Source organism: Leopardus geoffroyi, chromosome B3 (assembly GCF_018350155.1).
Source record: "Leopardus geoffroyi isolate Oge1 chromosome B3, O.geoffroyi_Oge1_pat1.0, whole genome shotgun sequence".
NCBI lineage: Eukaryota > Metazoa > Chordata > Mammalia > Carnivora > Felidae > Leopardus > Leopardus geoffroyi.
This window is the reverse complement of record NC_059337.1, coordinates 1,075,943-1,094,865: the sequence shown is the minus strand read 5'-3', so window position 1 is coordinate 1,094,865 and position 18,923 is coordinate 1,075,943. Positions and strand designations below refer to the sequence as shown.

Sequence of the window (18,923 nt, the reverse complement as noted above, 5' to 3'; positions counted from 1 at the left end):
CGGGAGACACAGAATCGGAAACAGGCTCCAGGCTCCGAGCCATCAGCCCAGAGCCCGACGCGGGGCTCGAACTCACGGACCGCGAGATCGTGACCTGGCTGAAGTCGGACGCTTAACCGACTGCGCCACCCAGGCGCCCCAGCCTACGACTTTTAAGTCCCTTCCCAGGAACCCACCTTAAAGAAATTGTCGATGACCATGATTTATGTACAAAGATGTTTGCTGCGATGGCGTCTATAACAGCGGAAAAATGAAGCATCTCGAATGTCCAAATAACAAAGGAATGCGTACATAAGATATGTTATGATAAACAATGACTCTTTGAAGCAGTAAGATTAGATTAAGCGCATCCTCGTGATGGAGTACCACCCATCAACAAAAAGGAGCAAACTATCAGTACAGGCAACAGTGTGGACGGGCCCACAGGCATTGTGTGTGAGCAAAAGAAGCCACGTGCGTGAGGACGCCACTTTAATGACGCTCGGGAAGACACGTCGGTGGTCGCGGGGGCTGGCGGACGGTGCTTCCCTGACTGTCTACATCTGTCAAAAGTCACGCAGCCGTGTGCTAACACGTGTGACTTTCGCTACAGGTGAATTACACCTTCATTTAAAAATTACACATGGTGGGGCGCCTGGGTGGCGCAGTCGGTTAAGCGTCCGACTTCAGCCAGGTCACGATCTCGCGGTCTGTGAGTTCGAGCCCCGCGTCGGGCTCTGGGCTGATGGCTCAGAGCCTGGAGCCTGTTTCCGATTCTGTGTCTCCCTCTCTCTGCCCCTCCCCCGTTCATGCTCTGTCTCTCTCTATCCCAAAAATAAAAAAAATAAACGTTGAAAAAAAAAAATTACACACGGAAGACTTTTTAATGACAAAAGAAAATATGACACAATATTGAGCGAAAAAAATGAAAATTAGTCTGTATGTGTGAGAAGGTCTTCATTATACAAAGTGATATATTCTTGGAGATGACAATGAAAGAAATTAACGGACACTGAAATGTTAACAGTGGTTACGTTTGGATGGTAAATACGGACTTTTTTTTTTCTGAACGGTAATCTTCGTTCCTCAGTATTTTATTATGCAAATTTTCAAACATAGAGCAAAGTCGAGAGAATTTTATAGCAAATACTCATATACCCGCCATCTGGATTCTACCATTAACATTTTACCGTATCTGGTTTCTCACATATCCATCCATCCTTCATCGGGCTGTCTTATTTTGTTTCTAGTGCACTTCAGAGTAAATTGTAGGCATCTGAACACTTCGCCCTGAGCGTTTCATCATGCGTATCATTAATCCAGGTCCCAACAACAGTTCACAGCTTTTCTTTAATATAAGATCTACATGGGGCGCCTGGGTGGCTCAGTTGGTTGGACGTCCAACTTTGGCTCAGGTCATGATCTCACGGTCCGTGGGTTCGAGCCCCGCGTCGGGCTCTGGGCTGATGGCTCAGAGCCTGGAGCCTGCTTCCGATTCTGTGTCTCCCTCTCTCTCTGCCCCTCCCCCTCTCACTCTCTGTCTCTCAAAAAATGAATAAACGTTAAAAAAAAAAATAAGGTCTACACGCACAAATCTTAAGGGTACGTTTGCTGAAGCTTCAATAAAAGCACGTCTGTGTAGTAACCAACCCCCCTGGAAAGATCTAGAACGTCCCGAGTGCCGCAGAAAGTTCCCTCATACCCCTTCCCCTTCACCGTGTTCTGGTGTGTTATGCGTAATGTTATTTTCATAATTTCCCATCCTCTCTGAAATTCTGACGTCTGCTATTTCGTAATCAGCACACAGAAATAATAAGCCTTACTTCGAAATGGACGGAAAAGCCACATTAACCAGTCCCTGAACGGAAACATTAAACACACCAAACCGAGGGTTTCACAGAATTCCCTAAGACAGAGTAGAGCCCATCCATTATCGAGGACCAGGTCTGAGATTTACCAGGACGCCCAGGACACGCGTCTTCGGCCGCACCTGCCAGCGGGCCATCCTGCTGATTGTGAAATCAGCCTGTTCCCCTGTTTTCTACACGAACTGCATCTTTTCTCTGGGCTGGTTTCAGCGGCTCCCAGCAGCGGGCTGTCCCTCCTGAGGGCAGAGCTCCCACGAGGAGCTCCCACACGTGTCTGCAGGGGCCACGGTCTGGATGTCCCTGTGGGGAGGAGGCAACGAGGCCCCGAGGGGTCCCGTTCCCGCCCAGAGCATGCTGCGGGGAAGCACGTCCTTCAGGGCCACCCAGCCCGCCCCAAGAAAGCGCTCGGTGTGGGGACCATCTGTTAAAGGAGGGGACTCGAGTGTGGAGTAAGTGGGTGCAGGATGGGGGGGGGACAAATGCACATTCTGCTCGATCACTGGGGACCCGAGCACCTGCAGACACGCTCTTCCTGGACTCTGACAGCCTCACCAGACCTCTTGGGAGTGTCCTGACCGACAGGGAAACAGACGTGGGGGGCGTAGGGCAGCCACGGGGAGCAGCGAGCCCCGACCCCGCACGGCTCCCGGGAGACCCCGACTCTGCTTCCCCGGGGGGCTTCTCCACGTTCTCCCCTGCCCGCTGGCTACACATTTCTCGGCCCCAGTCAGCAAGGCCCAGGGTCTCCAGCAGTGAAGGAAGGAATCACGAGTGATCTGGAAAGCCTGAGTCATGTTTTATTAAAACCGCTCATGGACGGCCAGGGGAAGGCACCTGCCACCACGCAAATGGGCGTGTGGACGCAGGGGCAGCCCGTGTGCAAATGGCCACAGAGAAACCCCACAGGAGAGCAGACCAGGCAGGAGCCTGGAGACACGGGTGCTCTGTAACGGCGGGACTGGCTCCAGCTGCCGCGGGCAGGCTCCCTCCCTCGACCACACAGGCAGCCCTGTGGGGGGGTGGGGGGAAACGCCGCCCCCATCTCACAGACCGGAGACTGAGGTCCCAGGAAGGGTGACCGCCCGTCCAGAAGGGACGCAAGTTGCCGAGGGCCCGAGTGCGGGCAGGTATGGGGGCCGCTCTGGCCCGTGCACCTGCTGAGCCCCGGCTCTACGCAGGGGCCTACGCGGAACACGCACCACAGTATGGAGAGGGGGCGTCACGGCTCTCGGTGCGCTTGGGACAGTAACACACGTGCACATTCACAGACACACACACACGGAGACCCACAGCCCGCTCACTCAGCCTCCCTCTCTCTCAGCTCTCTCTGGGCCGGTCCCTCAGGGTGTGAACACTTTCAGCTCCCAGCACAGCCCAAAGCACATTGTGAGAGCGGCCGAGGCACCCACACACCCACCGTCTCGACACCAGCACGACACCTGCCAGCCACATGGTCCTCATGAATCTCGGTGGGCACGTGGACGGGGCAGGGAGGGCTCTCAGGGGGCCCTGAGCAGCTGGGCGTCTGGCAGCCAGGCCCCCTGAGGACCCCGTGTGGCCCCACGGACCGTCCCCCTCAACCCTGCCGAGTGCCCTACATCTCCCCTTGCTGGAACCCTGCTCCCCTTCCCGGGGGCTCCTGTGGCAGCCCCTCCCCCACCCCTCACTGACCCCAGAGTTTAAGGGAGTCGTGCCCTCCTCGGTGGTGAGCGGCCCTCTGCCCGAGCCTGGGTCACCACATTTCTCACATGATCTCATGGTTGGTGAAGTTTTAACAAATGTCTGACAAGTATTCCAGGAAAGAGAGGATGATGGAAAGCCAATAATCAAAATGATAACGTTAGAAATGTTTGAGACTGGAAACGTGGACCTCAACCTCAAAGAGCAACCCCAAATAAGACATACAGAAATAAAGTCACCTTTAAACAGCAAAACACACATGAAGAGAAAGCCCTGAAATGGTTGAAGCAGTGGGGGAGGGAATGAATTACTGAGGAAAGAATAAAACTAAAAACAGATTTTTCAAGAATAAAAAAAAAAAAAACCAGACTATTCTCTTCTATAAAGATGATATTGTAATTTGGACCATCTTTCAGAGAAACCGAGGTCTGTTTACAAAATCCATATTGTGTGTACTCCATTAACAGATGTCCAGAATTATTGGTCCATTTAAAGTTTAAAAAAAAAAGAAGAAAAACTAGAAGACATAGACACACACAAAAAAGAAAACTAGAAGACATAGACACAAAATTCTTAAAGTGCTAAGGAAAAATGACTTATCGTTTATAATCCTATCACCAGATAAACTATTATTCAGAAATAAAGGTTAAAACTAACTGCAGACAAAGATGCCTTTGTCGCTCACATTCCTCACTGTAAAAGCTACTGAAGAAGCTCCTTCAGAGAAAAGAAAGACGGATTCAGAAAGAAGAAAGCAGTAAACATATAGTAAATTCTAAACACACACCAACTGTATAAAACCATGTTAATGACTATTTTTAGAGCTAAAATAGAAGGGGGGTGGTGATCTAGGTTAAAACTCCCTAAGCATTACCTGGTATCCTCCAGAGGAGGAAGGAATGTTAAATACATTTAGATGTTAACTCAAAAACGTATGTTAGAAAACAATTTATGGAGGGGCGCCTGGGTGGCTCAGTCAGTTAAGCAAAGGACTTCGGCCCAGGTCATGATCTCATGGTTTGTGAGTTCCAGCCCCTCATCAGGCTCTGTGCTGACAGCTCAGAGCCTGGAGCCTGCTTCGGATTCTGTGTCTCCCTGTCTCTCTGCACCTCTCCTGCTCACACTCTGTCTCTCAAAAATAAACATTTAAAAAATTTTATAAAGATTTATTTTTTTTTAATTTTTTTTTAACGTGTATTTATTTTTGAGACAGAGAGAGACAGAGCATGAATGGGGGAGGGTCAGAGAGAGGGAGACACAGAATCTGAAACAGGCTCCAGGCTCTGAGCTATCGGCACAGAGCCCGACGCGGGGCTCGAACTGACAAACCGGGAGATCATGACCTGAGCCAAAGTCGGCCGCTTAACCGACTGAGCCACCCAGGCGCCCCTAAAAAATTTTAAAAGAAGAAAAGAAAAAAATTTATGGATCACCACCAGTAGAACAGGAAGAAATTATAAAACTTAATGTAGAATTTTAAACACGTGTAGAGAAAACAGAATAAATGAACAATCAATTAATAGAAGATCAGAAATCAGGGAAATGAAGCAGTGACAAAGGAAGACAAGTAAAAATCATGAATAAGGTGACAGAAATCTTTCCAAATACATCAAATCACAATAAACGTAAACAAGCTAAATTCACCAGCTCAAAGTCTGTGACTCTCATTTGGAATTTTTTTTTTTTTTTTTTTTTTAATTGCAGCCAGATGCCACCCATGAGCAATATACCTAAACATACTGTCACGGAAAGGCTGCAAGGATCAGGATGAAATAGGAAATTTCAGCCAAAACCAAATCAGAATACAGTTGGTGTTTGTTACAGGCAGAATAGTACAACAGCTAAAGATCATAGACTCTGGAGCCAGATTGCCCAAATTTAAATCCAGTAATAGTATTGATCTTGTATGACTGAGTTTTACGTATGAGTGCCTGGAAAAGAGTAGGCAATTTGGGGGGCACTTGGGTGGTGCAGTCGGTTAAGTGTCCGACTTCAGCCAGGTCATGATCTCGCGGTCCGTGAGTTCGAGCCCCGCGTCAGGCTCTGGGCTGATGGCTCAGAGCCTGGAGCCTGTTTCCGATTCTGTGTCTCCCTCTCTCTCTGCCCCTCCCCCATTCATGCTCTGTCTCTCTCTGTCCCAAAAATAAATAAACGTTGAAAAAAAAAAATTAAAAAAAAATAAAATAAAAATAAAAAAAATAAAAAAAAAAAAGAGTAGGCAATTTGGCAATACAGAAAAAGCTCAAGATAAGCAAATTCTATTGCCCTCCACATCCACCTCTGGTTACAGAGCAAGGTGACCATTCACGGGGTTCATAAGGAAGCAAAGCTGATTCTTAAAGACAGATTTTAATAGTAAAAGAGTACAGGGGGGTGGGGAGATCATATAATTGATATCATACAGCAGCTAATATGAATTTATTTACAGCCAATTTAAGGATACACTTCAAAAACATTGGGGCGCCTGGGTGGCTCAGTCGGTTAAGCGGCCGACTTCGGCTCAGGTCATGATCTTGCGGTCTGTGAGTTCGAGCCCCACGTCAGGCTCTGTGCTGACAGCTCAGAGCCTGGAGCCTATTTCAGATTGTGTCTCCCTCTCTCTGACCCTCCCCTGTTCATGCTCTGTCTCTCTCTGTCTCAAAAATAAACGTTAAAAAAAATTTTTTTTTAATTAAAAAAAAAAGAAAAACAAAAACATAAAAATGCATGGAAAAGAAAGTTACAAATGGATGTGTCATGTGACTGGTGTAATTTGGAACAAAATAGATTGTTCTGCAATGTATATATAAGAAGGAAAGCACGAAAATGCATGTGGAATGAAATATGCCAGGTTTGGGACAGTGGTTTCTTTTGGAGAAAGACTGAGGGGAGGAAGATGTGGAGAAGCCTAAAATGAAGGGCCAGCATTAGGCGCTGCCTTGACATCTGGTGAGACCTGGAGGGCCTCGAATGGCTCCCCATCTGCTCCTGCGGACAAGACCCCCCAGCCAAACGGGGGTTGGTACCCTGCCGGCCGTGGAACTGTGCAAACAGGCCGATCACAGCCTCCCACGGGAAGCACGGGTCACTCACCGTCTTGTCACAACAAAGCCTGCCTCCCGCAGCCCGTGTGTCCAGTCTGCTCCCAAGTTCAAACCCTGTGTGGCACCATGTCCTCCTCCTCCAGGTTGTGAACGTGTGATCAATAACCACTGTCGGCGTCATCTGCCCAACGCCTGGTGTTTGGCGGGTGGCCACCCCCAAGACTCCAGGAGGGGAAGCCCCCTCACCACGGGGGGAGGGCAGGTGATGGGAGCAGGACTCTCACAGTCTTTCCTTTGAAAACACAAAGCAACAAGCACTGTGGCAAAATGACCAAATGGAAGCCCCTGTTTCACCTCAGTGGCAGATGGACATCCCTTAGGTTACTTTCTCCTCTTTTACGCACTTTTGAAAATACATACTAATTAAAGTACATTTTAAAAACTAGAAAAACAAGTGCCCGCTCAGACCTGCCAGAAACAGAAAAGAAAATTTTTATAAATAAGGCCGCAAAGGCGAGCAACTAAGAAAATCAACAAGACGCTATTTCTCCCCACCCCCACAGTCTTCTGTGGAGTTTCTCAAGTTCCCCGTATGAGTGAAGACATATGGCGTCTGTCTTTCTCTGCCTGACTTATTTCACTCAGCGTAACACCCTCCAGGTCCATCAATGGGATGGGGCTTTGGGGAGGGGGTAAATGGGGGATGGGCATCGAGGAGGGCACCTGTTGGGACGAGCACTGGTGTTGCATGTAAGCGATGAATCACAGGAAACTACACCCCAAACCAAGAGCACATTGTGTCCGCTGTATGTTAGCCAACATACTACATGTTTAAAAAATGTTAGCCAACAAACTATATATTAAAAAAAAAAATAATAAGTAAATAAATGAAAAACAATTGACAAGACAGCATTTTGTTGATGTTCTGCTTTGTTCTGTTTGCATTTGTATGGTGAGAGGCTCTGTGTGCTGGAGGGAACCCTGAGCAGTTACTTGCTTTAAGATAATTAGATGAGTTTTCTGGTCAAAACGCCGAGCGATTTGGACAGTCAAACGTTAAAATTTATGATAAAGCTCCTATGATCATAATTTGATGGAGAAATCCACGGAGAGTAGAAAGACAAGAAGCAGACCCAATGCAGGTAAGGATTCAACGTATGATGAAGGTAGCCTTTTGGGTCAATGAGAAAATAATGGTTTATTCAGTAAAACATAAATGCGTCCATATTAGGTATTATTGGAGTAACTGCTTAACCAACTGGTAAAAAATTAAGTTAGTTCTCAGTCGTTGGCATATACGAAAGGACATTATGCATGAAATACAAAGAAGGAGATCTTAGTCAGGATTTAGACAACGGGAGGTTGGGTAAGTGTCTTCCACACGAGATTCCAGAAGCTGAAATCACGGAGAATGAGACTGATCAGCTTGGATAACTGGAAATGACTTACTTACAATGCCAATAAACGTCATAAAAAATGGGAAAAAAAAACTGGAATGCAGAAGCTATTCGCCTCTTACTGAAGGCTCTAAATACTACTACGAAAGGAGGATCAGTCCAAAAAAAAAAAAAGTCAATTTACAAAGAAAGAAAGGCTAAGAAAATAATGCGCATCATCATAAATAAAGCAAACTAAAACAGCAGTGTGTTTGACTACCTTCTAATTTATAAATCTAGAGTATTAAGCTGATATTTTCTTTATGGAATGGAGAAGCACCGTAATAAACAGACTTTTTGCCTGCTGCAGTAGAGTTGGTCAGGATGCTCATACCTGGGTGGCTCAGTTGGCTAAGCGTGTGACTTCAGCTCAGGTCATGATCTCACCATTCGTGAGTTCAAGCCCTGCGTCAGACTGTGCACGGACAGTGCAGAGCCTACTTGGGATTCTCTCTCTGCCCCTCGCCTCCCCTCCAAAAATAAATAAATAAACAACAACAACAACAACAAAAAAAAACCAGAAGGCTCGTACCACTATCGGGGGGATGTGGGAAAGCAGGCAGCCCCCTGTACTGTGGCACCAGGGCACATCTGGGCGACGGCTGTTGTAGGAAGTAATCAGCGGTAACATTTAAAATAAAACTTAACACCTAAAATGAAAATATACCTATTTTTAAATCAAACAAATCCACACTTGTAAGCATTTCTCCAAAGGAAAGAATCAAATATGTGTAAAAAAAAAAAAATGCTACAGATACATTCACTTCAATATGGCTCATAGTAAGAAAATATCGCGGATAACCTTTGTATCCAACAACTGGTCATGTGAAATTGTAGCGCATCGATAAACAGTGAAATGCCATGCGGCCATTAATAAATCATGTTGCAAATATACATTCGTTGACACATTTAATATCAATGGCCTTTCGTCAGTAAGAAGGTATGCTACTAAATGGTATGTTATAACATGATATAAAATTGTCTGTAAACACACACCCTCTATATACCAAAACTAGTAGTAAGTGTCCCTGGCTGATTTTTTCTTCCTTTTGTTCAGGTCTGTTATCACTTAAATGTTCTGAATCATCTGATTTTCTAACAAACAATAAAGAGGCAAGGATTTTCAGGCAGATCCCAGCACTGTAAATTGGGGAATAAATTATCACCTCTGATCTTTGGTTTTCTCATCTAGAAAAGGAAGGTATCACTTCCTCCTCCTGAGATCACGAACGGGGTCAAATGAGACACCCATTTTTTCATTCAAAAGATATCTGGCAGATGCCAGGCACTGTTTTTAGCCGTAGCGATACCGCAGGATACAGAGCAGACCAAAGCTAAAACAAAACTACCCTGGAGAGCTTGTCTTCTAGGTGGGGCACAGATAATAAGCAAAATAAATCAGTAAAACCTACAGTACATTAGAGGCGAACTACCTACGGAGAAAAACAGAGGAGCTCGGAAAGAACAGGGCAGAGGGGGCGGTAATTTTAAGATGGTCAGACAAGTCCTCAGGGGAAAGACTGCATTTGGACGAAGTCCCCACACACGCGTGGAAGAAACCATGTGCCTGCCTCCCCTCCCTGGGGGAGAGGCAAGCATCCAGGGCAGAGGGAACAGCTAGTACAAAGGCCCTGGGGCAGAAGCATAAAGGGCAAGTTGGGCTGCCCATAGAGGCATTTTATAAAATATAGCGTGCAAAGCGTGCAAAGAAATACTAGGTATTAGTATTAGGTCCAAAGTGATGATTTACCAAAACGTCTCCAAAAATGCCTTCCTAACGCTCAGGCGTCGCTCGTGTTTCCTTTTAGAGTAAAATACTAATAACGAGAGGTAGCAGGTCCCTTAACGTCCCCTCTCCCCGCCTTTAATTGTCCCCAGGCCACCTCCCTCCTGTGACCTCCCAGGAAGGGGTGAAGCCCTGGTGCCAAGAGAATGGAGAGGGACAGACAGACGGCATGGGGGGAGGGGCAGGGACGCCACAACGTTGCCTGGCAGCACACGAGCCCCCCGTGCATTCGCGCCCAGGAAACCCCCCGCATCCGCCCTCAGAGTCCTGCCATTTTCCTTCGCCGTAACTCTGTTAACGGTTTTCATGCGGGGACAGATCCGAATGCGGGCTCCAGATCCCACGTGCGCCCACCGGACAGCGGGGAGCGGCTCCGCGGCTTCCGCGCCTGATGCGCTTTGGCGACGGTGTCGAGCTTTCACTGTCGAGTTTCCCAAAGTGGGCCCCGTGGAACCTCTGGACTCCGCGGCTCAGTCTCAAGAGGGTGGAGTCAGGACTCGAGAAATGCTGACCAGGGCGAAGATCCGGGCAGACTGTCCAGGGCGTCCGCCCCCCCAGGGCTCAGAGAGAGCATCGCCCGGGTTCTGCCGCCCCAGTGGGTGGCAAATAGGGCCGCTGTCAATCGCTGTCCTGTACGTGCTCCCTCCTGCCGCTGTGGCGTGTCACCACAAACACAGAGCCTTAAAACGACACCGACCTGCCATCTGAGGGACCTAGACGTGAGGGGTCCACCGTGGGTTCACGGGGCTAAAGCCCAGGTACCGGCCAGGCGGGACCCTCCCAAGGGCTCTAGGGAGGAACCCGTTTCCTCGAGGGTTTCCGTTCCTGGCCGAGGCTTCCCAGGACTCCCGGCCCCTTCCTCTGGCTCCAAACCCAGCAGTCACACGACTGCCGCCTCTGCCCCAGAGGCCACGCCTTCCTCTGCGACTTTTCTGCCTTCTTCCCAGGTATGGACTGTTGTGATGACACGGGCCACCCAGACATCCAGGGTGCTCCCCTTCTCAAGGTGCTTAATCAGTCTGCAAAGTCCCTTCTGCTGTGAAGGTGACAGTCACAGGTTCTGGGGGCGCCTGGGTGGCTCGGTCGGTTGAGCGTCCGACTTCAGCTCAGGTCATGATCTCACACTCCGTGAGTTGGAGCCCCGAGTCGGGCTCTGTGCTGAGATCAGAGCCTGGAGCCTGCTTGGGATTCTGTGTGTCCCTCTCTCTGTGCACCTCCCCCGCTCACGCTCTGCCTCTCTCTCTGTCTCTCTCTCTGTCAACAATCAATAAACATTAAAAAAAAAAAATTTTTAACAGTCACAGGTTCTGGGGGCCCCTCCCCCCCCACGCCCCCTACCCGAGCACAGGGAAGGAAGAAAACCTCATCGCTGTGCTTTGTCATACTTAGGGGGACATAACTGGAAACCTGGGTCCCTCCCAGCGGCGAATGCTCTGCCCTAACTGATAAAACAGTACCTGCTTGGCCCAGGCTCTCGGTGAGAACCCTCTGTGGGCGGGCAAGTGAGGGGGTGACAGTTATCACCAGCGAGGTCAACACGGGCTCTCCTGTCCGGGGTCCTGAAACGCATCTGAAAATCCTGGAGACACGGACGGCCACACTGCCTCGTCCTCTCCCCATTCCGGGAGCGTGCGGTGGGGATGGTGGCCCCCAAGACCAGGCAGCGCCCCCCTCTCCCCACGAGGCTGCTCCTCACACCAGAACCAGCCCTGCCCCAGGCCGGGCAGACGTCGGGGACCTGGTAAAGGGCAGCCCTCCCGGGGTCGGCAGACGGCCCCTCTGTCCGGGCTCCTCTGACCAGCCCCGACCGGCTGCGGCCACCGCACCTTCCCGCTGATGGGACTCGGCCACAAGGCGCGTTCTGTGACTCAGAATGTGGGCTCGAACCCGGGTCCCCCCACCCCCGGCAACGGGCACTTGCAAGATGTGGGGTAAACGGAGGCTCGGTTCTCAGCCCGGACGCTCGGCCTGGACAGCCCTGGGCAAAGCCTGGGAATCCGCATTCTGGAAGGGCCCCGAGAGGCTCCGGGAGGGCTGGTGGCTGGCAGGGGGATTTGGCAGAGTCACACCTCGGTGCCGCCGGCCGGGGTTCTTCCTCACGTGCTTCCCGATTGGGCCCTGTGCCTGGCAAGTCGCTTCAGTCCCCCTCAGCCCAGACCCGGTCCTCGGTCACGCGGGGACCCTCGCCAGGTTACAGGGGGCGGGATCGGGGCATTTCCTTCCTTCCTGCTGCCGCCACCGAGTCAGGCCTCCCTCGTCCCTGCAGAGCTCCCTGCAGAGCGAGCTGTGAGTCATGCAGACGCCGTTCGTCCCCTCCCTCACCTGGCAGCTCCCGGAGCCACCCAGCCTGTGCCAGGCACCGTGCGAGTCACAGGGCGACGACACACAGGCTCCCGTCCCCATCCCTCCGGGGCCTCCCAGCTCCGCGGGAGAGGCGGACCAGCAGAAGGGCCGTTAGCACCGCCCAGGAAGTGCGCCAACGGTGACGGGGACAGAGAGGGTGAGCCCGCTGCCCACCGCCCACGGCCATTCTTTGTGTCCGCCCGCCCCCCACCCCGCCCCCGTGCCCACCCCCACCCCCACCCACTGCCCGCCCCAACCTGCACCCACACGGAGGTATTACTGCCCACCTTCCTCAGCCCCGTACACGTTCCTGATTCCTCCTGGGTGGCCGTCGCACAACGGCAGGCACCCCACAGGCTTCCAGAACAGTCTAAAGCCCTTCGTACTGCAGGACCCCCACCAATCCCTGCCAGTCTGCTGACCCTTTTGGTTTGTTTTCTCAGCTGTGTCCTCGAGTCTCCTCGAGTAACCCTAAAACCTGCAGAAAACTTGGCTTTCTCGAAAGCCCAGGGCCTCCTCGTGCTAATCACTCACTGAACACGAGCCACTGACGGCCACGACTGCCCCTCCCACCCGAAGAGAGCAGAGCAGCAGGCGGAAAGGGCACAGCAGGTGGGATGCACACTGAGGAAGACGCTCAGGGCAGGGGGTGGGGTGGAGGGCTCAGCACCACCTCCCCGGGGCCACGCCAGGGGACAAGGCTGCCACGAAAGCTCTCAGTAGCTGACGGCAGGCGCTCACACCCAGGGCACCGCAAGATCCCACGGCGATGGTGCTCGGGAGGCCACGCTGTCAGGACGGCCCCCACGGGCGCAGGTGCAGCTGCCTGTGGTCCGGCCGCAGGGGGCTCCCGGCCTGGGAGGAAGACGGATACGGCCGCGTGCCACAGCCACCGGACACGGGCCACTCAGCTCTAACACAGCCTCTCTCTGCCTTCATTCCAAGATCACAGGCAGCTTCTCTTTGTTATCTGGCTTCTAGTCTTCCTGATCCGGGAACACATTTATCAGACTCACTTTCGTCCCCCTCGACTCTTACACCAGCATTCTGCGGCTCACGCAGCAGGCTTTGGGTTATCACGCGTCCTTCTTTAGAAGACCGACCCAAGGGAGCTCTCCAACGAGCTAAAACAACTATAACCTCAGTGTGGCGGCCAGCCCCCGGTCCTGATCCCGGCGGAGCCCCGTCTCAGCGACCACTGGCCCTCCCGATGGGCTCTGGCCCAAAGCCGGCATCGGCCTGAGCTCTGTGCCCCTGTCAGGACAGGACGGACTCTCCTCCAGCCACAAACGGTCCCCAGATTCCAGGGGCTCAAAACACTCTCTCCTCCACGTTCCGTGTCCACGGCGAGTAAGTGAGGGCCCGTGCTCCGCATCACCTTCCCTCCGGGCCTCACGCTGAGGGAGCAGCCACCTTCTAGGGCTTTCTCTATCACGGGAGCAGAGGGGAAGGGAGGACGCGGTGAGGTCCTCTTAGAGCTTAGAGCTCCCACAACATCTCTCCAGCCAAGCAAGGCGCACGGCCGCGCCTGACGTCACGTAAGCAGGGAAAAGCGACCCTCCACGTGCCCAGAAGGAGAAAGAATCAGAATGTTTATGAACAGAATGAAGAACCACACCACATACGCTGCTTATCACCTTTTGGAGAAACCCAGTTCCTAGATGCAATACGACAATTTTAAAATATGTGTATTTTCGACCCTTCAGGTGGCCAAGATGTATGTTTCTAAAATATATCCGGCCTCCATCCACAGACCCTGAAAAGGCCTCAGAGCCATAAAGGTGGAGTGGGTACCATGTCGTTAATGAAGGTGACTTTGGACCCCACCCGAGGGCTGTGGCTGGTTGCCAGGAGGACCAAGGGTGTTATTAGAGGCTTGGACCAATCTGCAGGGAGGGGAGAAGGGCTGGAGGCCGAGTCCACGGCCACTGGCTGAGTCAGTCGTGACGGTGTGGCAACGAAGCCTCCGCAAAACCTGAGAGGAGGGCTTCCTGGCCCCCTTTTCAGACAGCTTCCACGTTTGAGGGACCAGGCTGGGCCCCCAGCCCTCGGAGGACAGACGCTCCTCTGTTTGGGCCCTTGCCCTCCGCAGCTCCTCGGCTGGCTGTGGACTCACATCCTTTCTCATATCCTTTAATAAATGGCAAATGGGAAGCGTTTCTGGGAGCTGCTCTGGCAAATTAATTGAACGCAAGGGGGAGGCGGTCGGAGCCTCCAATCTGTAGCCGGTCAGCCGTGTGAGGCACATGGGACAGCGGGGGGCTCACCACCTCTGTCTGAAGGGGGGAGGCGGCTCACCACCGCTGTCTGAGCGGGGAGGGCGAGCCGGGTCCCGCGGGACGGAGCCCTCACCCTGTGGGATCTGACGCTGTCTCCAGCAGCCGGGGTCGGAAGTGAACTGTCCAGGAGCTGCCTGTGTCGGGGGGACCCCAACGCCCCCGACGCTGGAAATCTAAAAAGACTAGTTAACAACACTAACTACTTTAAACGTTTTCTTACGGGGAGCCAGGCAGCGCTCTAGACGCTGGAGACACAGCAGCAAATAAATGCCGGCCCCCGCCTCCCGAGATCGACACGCAGTGGAATCATCCAGCTGTCATCACTCGGGCCAAACGACCTCCTCCTCATTTCTCATCCATCCAGCAAGCATCTGCCAAGCACCTCGTCACCTGCTGGGCACTGTGCTAGTCTCAGGAGACGCAGGGTCAGGGTCCTCGGGGGCTCACGTGGCGGGGACAGGGCGAGCCATCAAGGAGGATGGGTGCCAGTGACACATCCGTCACACAGGATAAGGTGACCACAGTCTTGCATTTCAAGCACTCAGAGAGAAGATGTGCCTCGTTCTAGAGAGAAGCCTTTTCCAGTGATTCTCCAGCTGTGTTCTGGGGAGCCATTCGGGGTTCCGGAAGGGGGCTTCGGGAAGTCCCTCTGCGTGAACAGGCTGCCACGTTCTTCCTCACTCTTCACTCCGTTTCGTGTACTTACCATCATAGAAGATTCGATTAAAACCGGGGGGGACTGCTGATCTGATGTGATGCTGCTCTCTCGTTTCGTACGTATGAAAATAAACACGCCGAAGAGTTACGTCCCCAGGCTCATACGACCCCTGAGCAGCACTCCTGAGGCGGGCCGCTAACCTCCACGGCACTCTGTCCTTCCTTTTCTTTTTCTTCCTTTCTTTTCTGATTTCAACGGACACAGACTGCAGGTAAGCTCCAAACACTAAGATCCAAACGTTCGTGGGCAAAGCTAATCAGGGAGGCTTTAAGGACATGTTTGCAGAGGAATCTGGACCCTTTTCCCAGCTGGTTTGAGAACGGGCGTCACCACCGGGCAGGAGCAGAGAGCAGGGCCGTCCCCTGCCTTCTCGTCCCCGCGGGCCACATCCCTGCCCTGCAGGCACAGTCACAGTTGCAACACCAGTTTCCGCTTCACGTTTTGTCAGGATTCGAGAGAAAGGGTGCGTGTCGGCCATCGTGGGTGAGAAAACCCCAGGCGGGTCCTGCGTGCCGTGGACGGAGGCGGGACAGACCTCCTGACCTCTGTGGAGCATGAATGTTCCAGAGGCGGCATCGGAGAGTTGGTGAACACAGAGGCTTTCAGAAGCTGGAAAGCCTCATCAGCGTTGCCCGCAGCCCTCGACAGGGAAAGGAAAGGGCTCCTCTTTGTCTGTCTACCAAGTACTAAGTGCGCTAGCTCCCTCACCAACTCCTCAGAAATGCAAATAAACTGATCGATCTGCTCTCTCTCTCTGGCAACTGACAATTTATTTTCACACAGTCCCCGACGTACACAAATCTCAGACACACGCACCGTAAGAATCAGACTTGATTTACCAGACACTGAAGGTTTTCCCTCCAGACGCCAGTAGGCCAAGGAGATCTCTAACTGTTCTCTTTCTGCAGATTCGCCTCTGGCTCCTGCTCCAGCCTCCTCTGCTGCCCGGGAAGACGGCCCATCCCCGGGGGTCGGGGGTCATGCGACTCTCCCCACAGTGCCGGGAACCTGCCTCTCCCTCACTCTCCTCTCTTCACTGCTTGAAATACCGCAGCCAGGCTCTCGGGGAGTCGGCGGCCTGGGGCTCATTCCAGAAGACCTCTGTGGCCACAGCGGGGTGCTGCCCTCCACCTACAGGGCAGGCTGCACGGGTGTCGTGGTTCCCGAAAAGGGGAGGGAAGGACCTTTTACCGACCCTCTCCGTCCCAGGGAGGTGATGGCAGCGGCTGCTGGAGGAACCGGAGCCTCACTGGCCTCCTGAGCTGCCGCCAGGCTCCGGACCTCTCTTGGCGTCAGGCGTCAAACCACAGCCGGCTCAGCCGTGAGCAAGAAGCCTGCCCCCTCCCAGGCCCCCCACCCCACCCGCAAGAGAACCGGGGTCGCAGCTTCTTAGGATAGGCCTCTATTGTTTCCAGCGGAGACTCTGGGCTCTCCCCCGCCTCTCAGGTCTTCGCCCAACGTGTGCACAACAGTTGACCACAGGGACACTCTCCCCGCAAAGCAGTGCTGATGGGGCGCTGTGGCAGGTGAGCGACTCAAATGCCACCGGCAGCTCCAGGCACCCCGGGGAGCACACGAGCGATGGCTCCGGCTGGGCTGGACGGCAGGGAGCACGACTGCTCGCTCAGGCGGGGCCGGCGGGCAGAGCAGGTAGGGGAGCCAGGGTGCACGAGTCAGACGGCAGACGAGCGCTCGCTCGGCCCCCCGGGCCGGCTTCGGTGTTTCCCGGCAGGTGAAGGGGCACACCAGATGCCCCGGGAACAACAGGACCCCGTTTCCACCGCCACGTGACTGGACATCTGGACTTAAGACGTGGACGCCCCGCCGGCCCACCTGGGGTCGGTCCCGGCTTTCCGGCTCACTTTGCGCCCCGGAGGGGTCAGGCTGTCTGCACACATAGCTCATAAAGTTAACCCTCAAAATACCGTTTCCTACAAGCGGATTTTCGGCCGTGAAAACTTGCCCCAAACTGCACGGTCGCTTCCCCTGTTCCCCTTCCCGGATCGCTGATGTCTCCGCCAGCTTCGGCCGAGCCCCGCACCCCCCGCCCCAACACCTCTGCCACCGAGCCCAGGGCGCAGCGCCCAGGCCCGCAGAGCTCAGAGCCCGGCGAGGGCAGGGGGCGCGCCCCGGGCCGGGCGGACACGCACACACGCGCACTCACGCGCACACACACGCGCGCGCGCACACACACACACACACACACACTCCCGTGCGCCCCCGCCCCGCGCGTCCCGGGCTCTCCGAAGTTACCTCCGAGGCCCCCGCGGGGCTCCCGCTTCTCTCCGGCGGCGCGGCGCTCGGCCTCCAACGCCGCTTCTGGGGAAGGCTCCGCGCCCCCCGGCCCCGCTCACGGGCAGCCCGGGGTGGGGGTTGGGGGGGGGGGTCCGCGCTCAGCCGAGCGGCGCCCCCCGGGCTGCGGGCGGGGCCGGGGCGGGCGGGCGGCGGGCTGGGGCGCGCATGGCCCCGGGCGGCCCCGGCCCCGGTCTTTTGTCTCGGGCTGGGGGCGCAGAGCCGCGCGGGGCCGGGGAGCCGGCGGCGGAGAGGCCCGGCTGGCGGCTCGCGGTCGCCCGCCCCGGGGCGCGCAGCGGGCGGGGCGCAGGGGCGGTGACTGCGCGCACCCCGGGGACGGAGGGGCGGGCCCGGGGAGGGGCGCGGCCGGAGGCTGCGGCGGGCGGGAGCGGGCGTGGGGGCGCAGCCGGAGCTCGGTCCCGGGTCGCGGCCGCCGCGCCGGCGGAGAGCGAGCGGAGGCTGCGCGCTGGAGGCGGCCGGGCGGCGGGAGCAGGGAGCGGGGTTCGCGTCTCCCCGGCTCCCCTGAGCTGAAGGTGACCGCGCCCCCGGGGCCGAGCCGGCCTGAGCGGAGTCCTCGCCTCTCCGCCCGGTGCCCCCAGCTCGCCCCTCCCCGGCCTCCGACTCCGCAGTCTCTGGCGAGGCCGCGGCCAAGTGGTCCCTCCGCTCGTTGATTTTCCCTCTTGGCCGGTCTCGGCTTAATTGGTACCCAGATTGGCGACTGGAGGTCATGTGACCATCCCGAACACACACACACACACACACACACACACACACACACACTCGCCCGGCGAACCAGGCGTGGGTTTGCAAAAGTCAGATTGGGCGCAAGGATGGGCACCGGCAGCCTTTGGCGAGTCGCCCTGTGCGTCGCAGTGGGGCTGAGACGCAGCTGCTGCCTCGGGTGCCACCGTCTCTACAGACCTGTCCCTGCGGCTGGCCAAGCTCGCCTTGAAAGCCTTCGGGTCCCCTCGGCAAGAGAAGCACCAGAAAAAGTCGTCTCAGGCCCACGCGATCCCGTTTCAAAAGGAATGTAAAACCCCCATCGAGTGTCGGTCCCTGCGCGGGGACAGGGCCCTCTCCGTGGGCCGCAGGCGGTGGCTCTTTCCGGAGCACAGCCAGGATGCCAGCGCGGCCTTTGCTACCTGTGGTCTGAGTCCGGGGGGCGGGGGGAAGGGGGGGCACGCATATCCCACCGGCCTCCCCTCCGCGCGCTGCCTGCCTGTGGCTCCCGCAAGGCTCTAAGAGTGAACCTGCTAATAATGAACGGACACTTCAAATAAGCTCTGATCAGGGTGAGCCGGGTGGGCGGCTTGAGTTTCCCCAAGCTCCTCGCTGCGGGAGTTTTTAAATCATCTGCCTTTGGTGTCTTTTCTCCGGGAGGCACAAGCCCCTTCTGTGGAGGAGACAAGGGGACTCCGAGGCGGCAGATGCGAGTCAAGTTTGTGCGGTGCCTCCCACCTGCTCAGGGACTCACAACTGGTGCCAGCGCTGCCTCGGTCTCTGGTCCGAACACGGTCTG

At 54.7% G+C, this 18,923-nt stretch overlaps 1 protein-coding gene across 1 annotated transcript in view; it reads right to left on the bottom strand.

Annotated features, from left to right (window-relative positions):
- Window positions 1-18,923, bottom strand: part of TMED3 (transmembrane p24 trafficking protein 3) — a 92,017-nt gene that overhangs the window by 564 nt on the left and 72,530 nt on the right. The gene's annotated exons all lie outside the window — the stretch shown is intronic.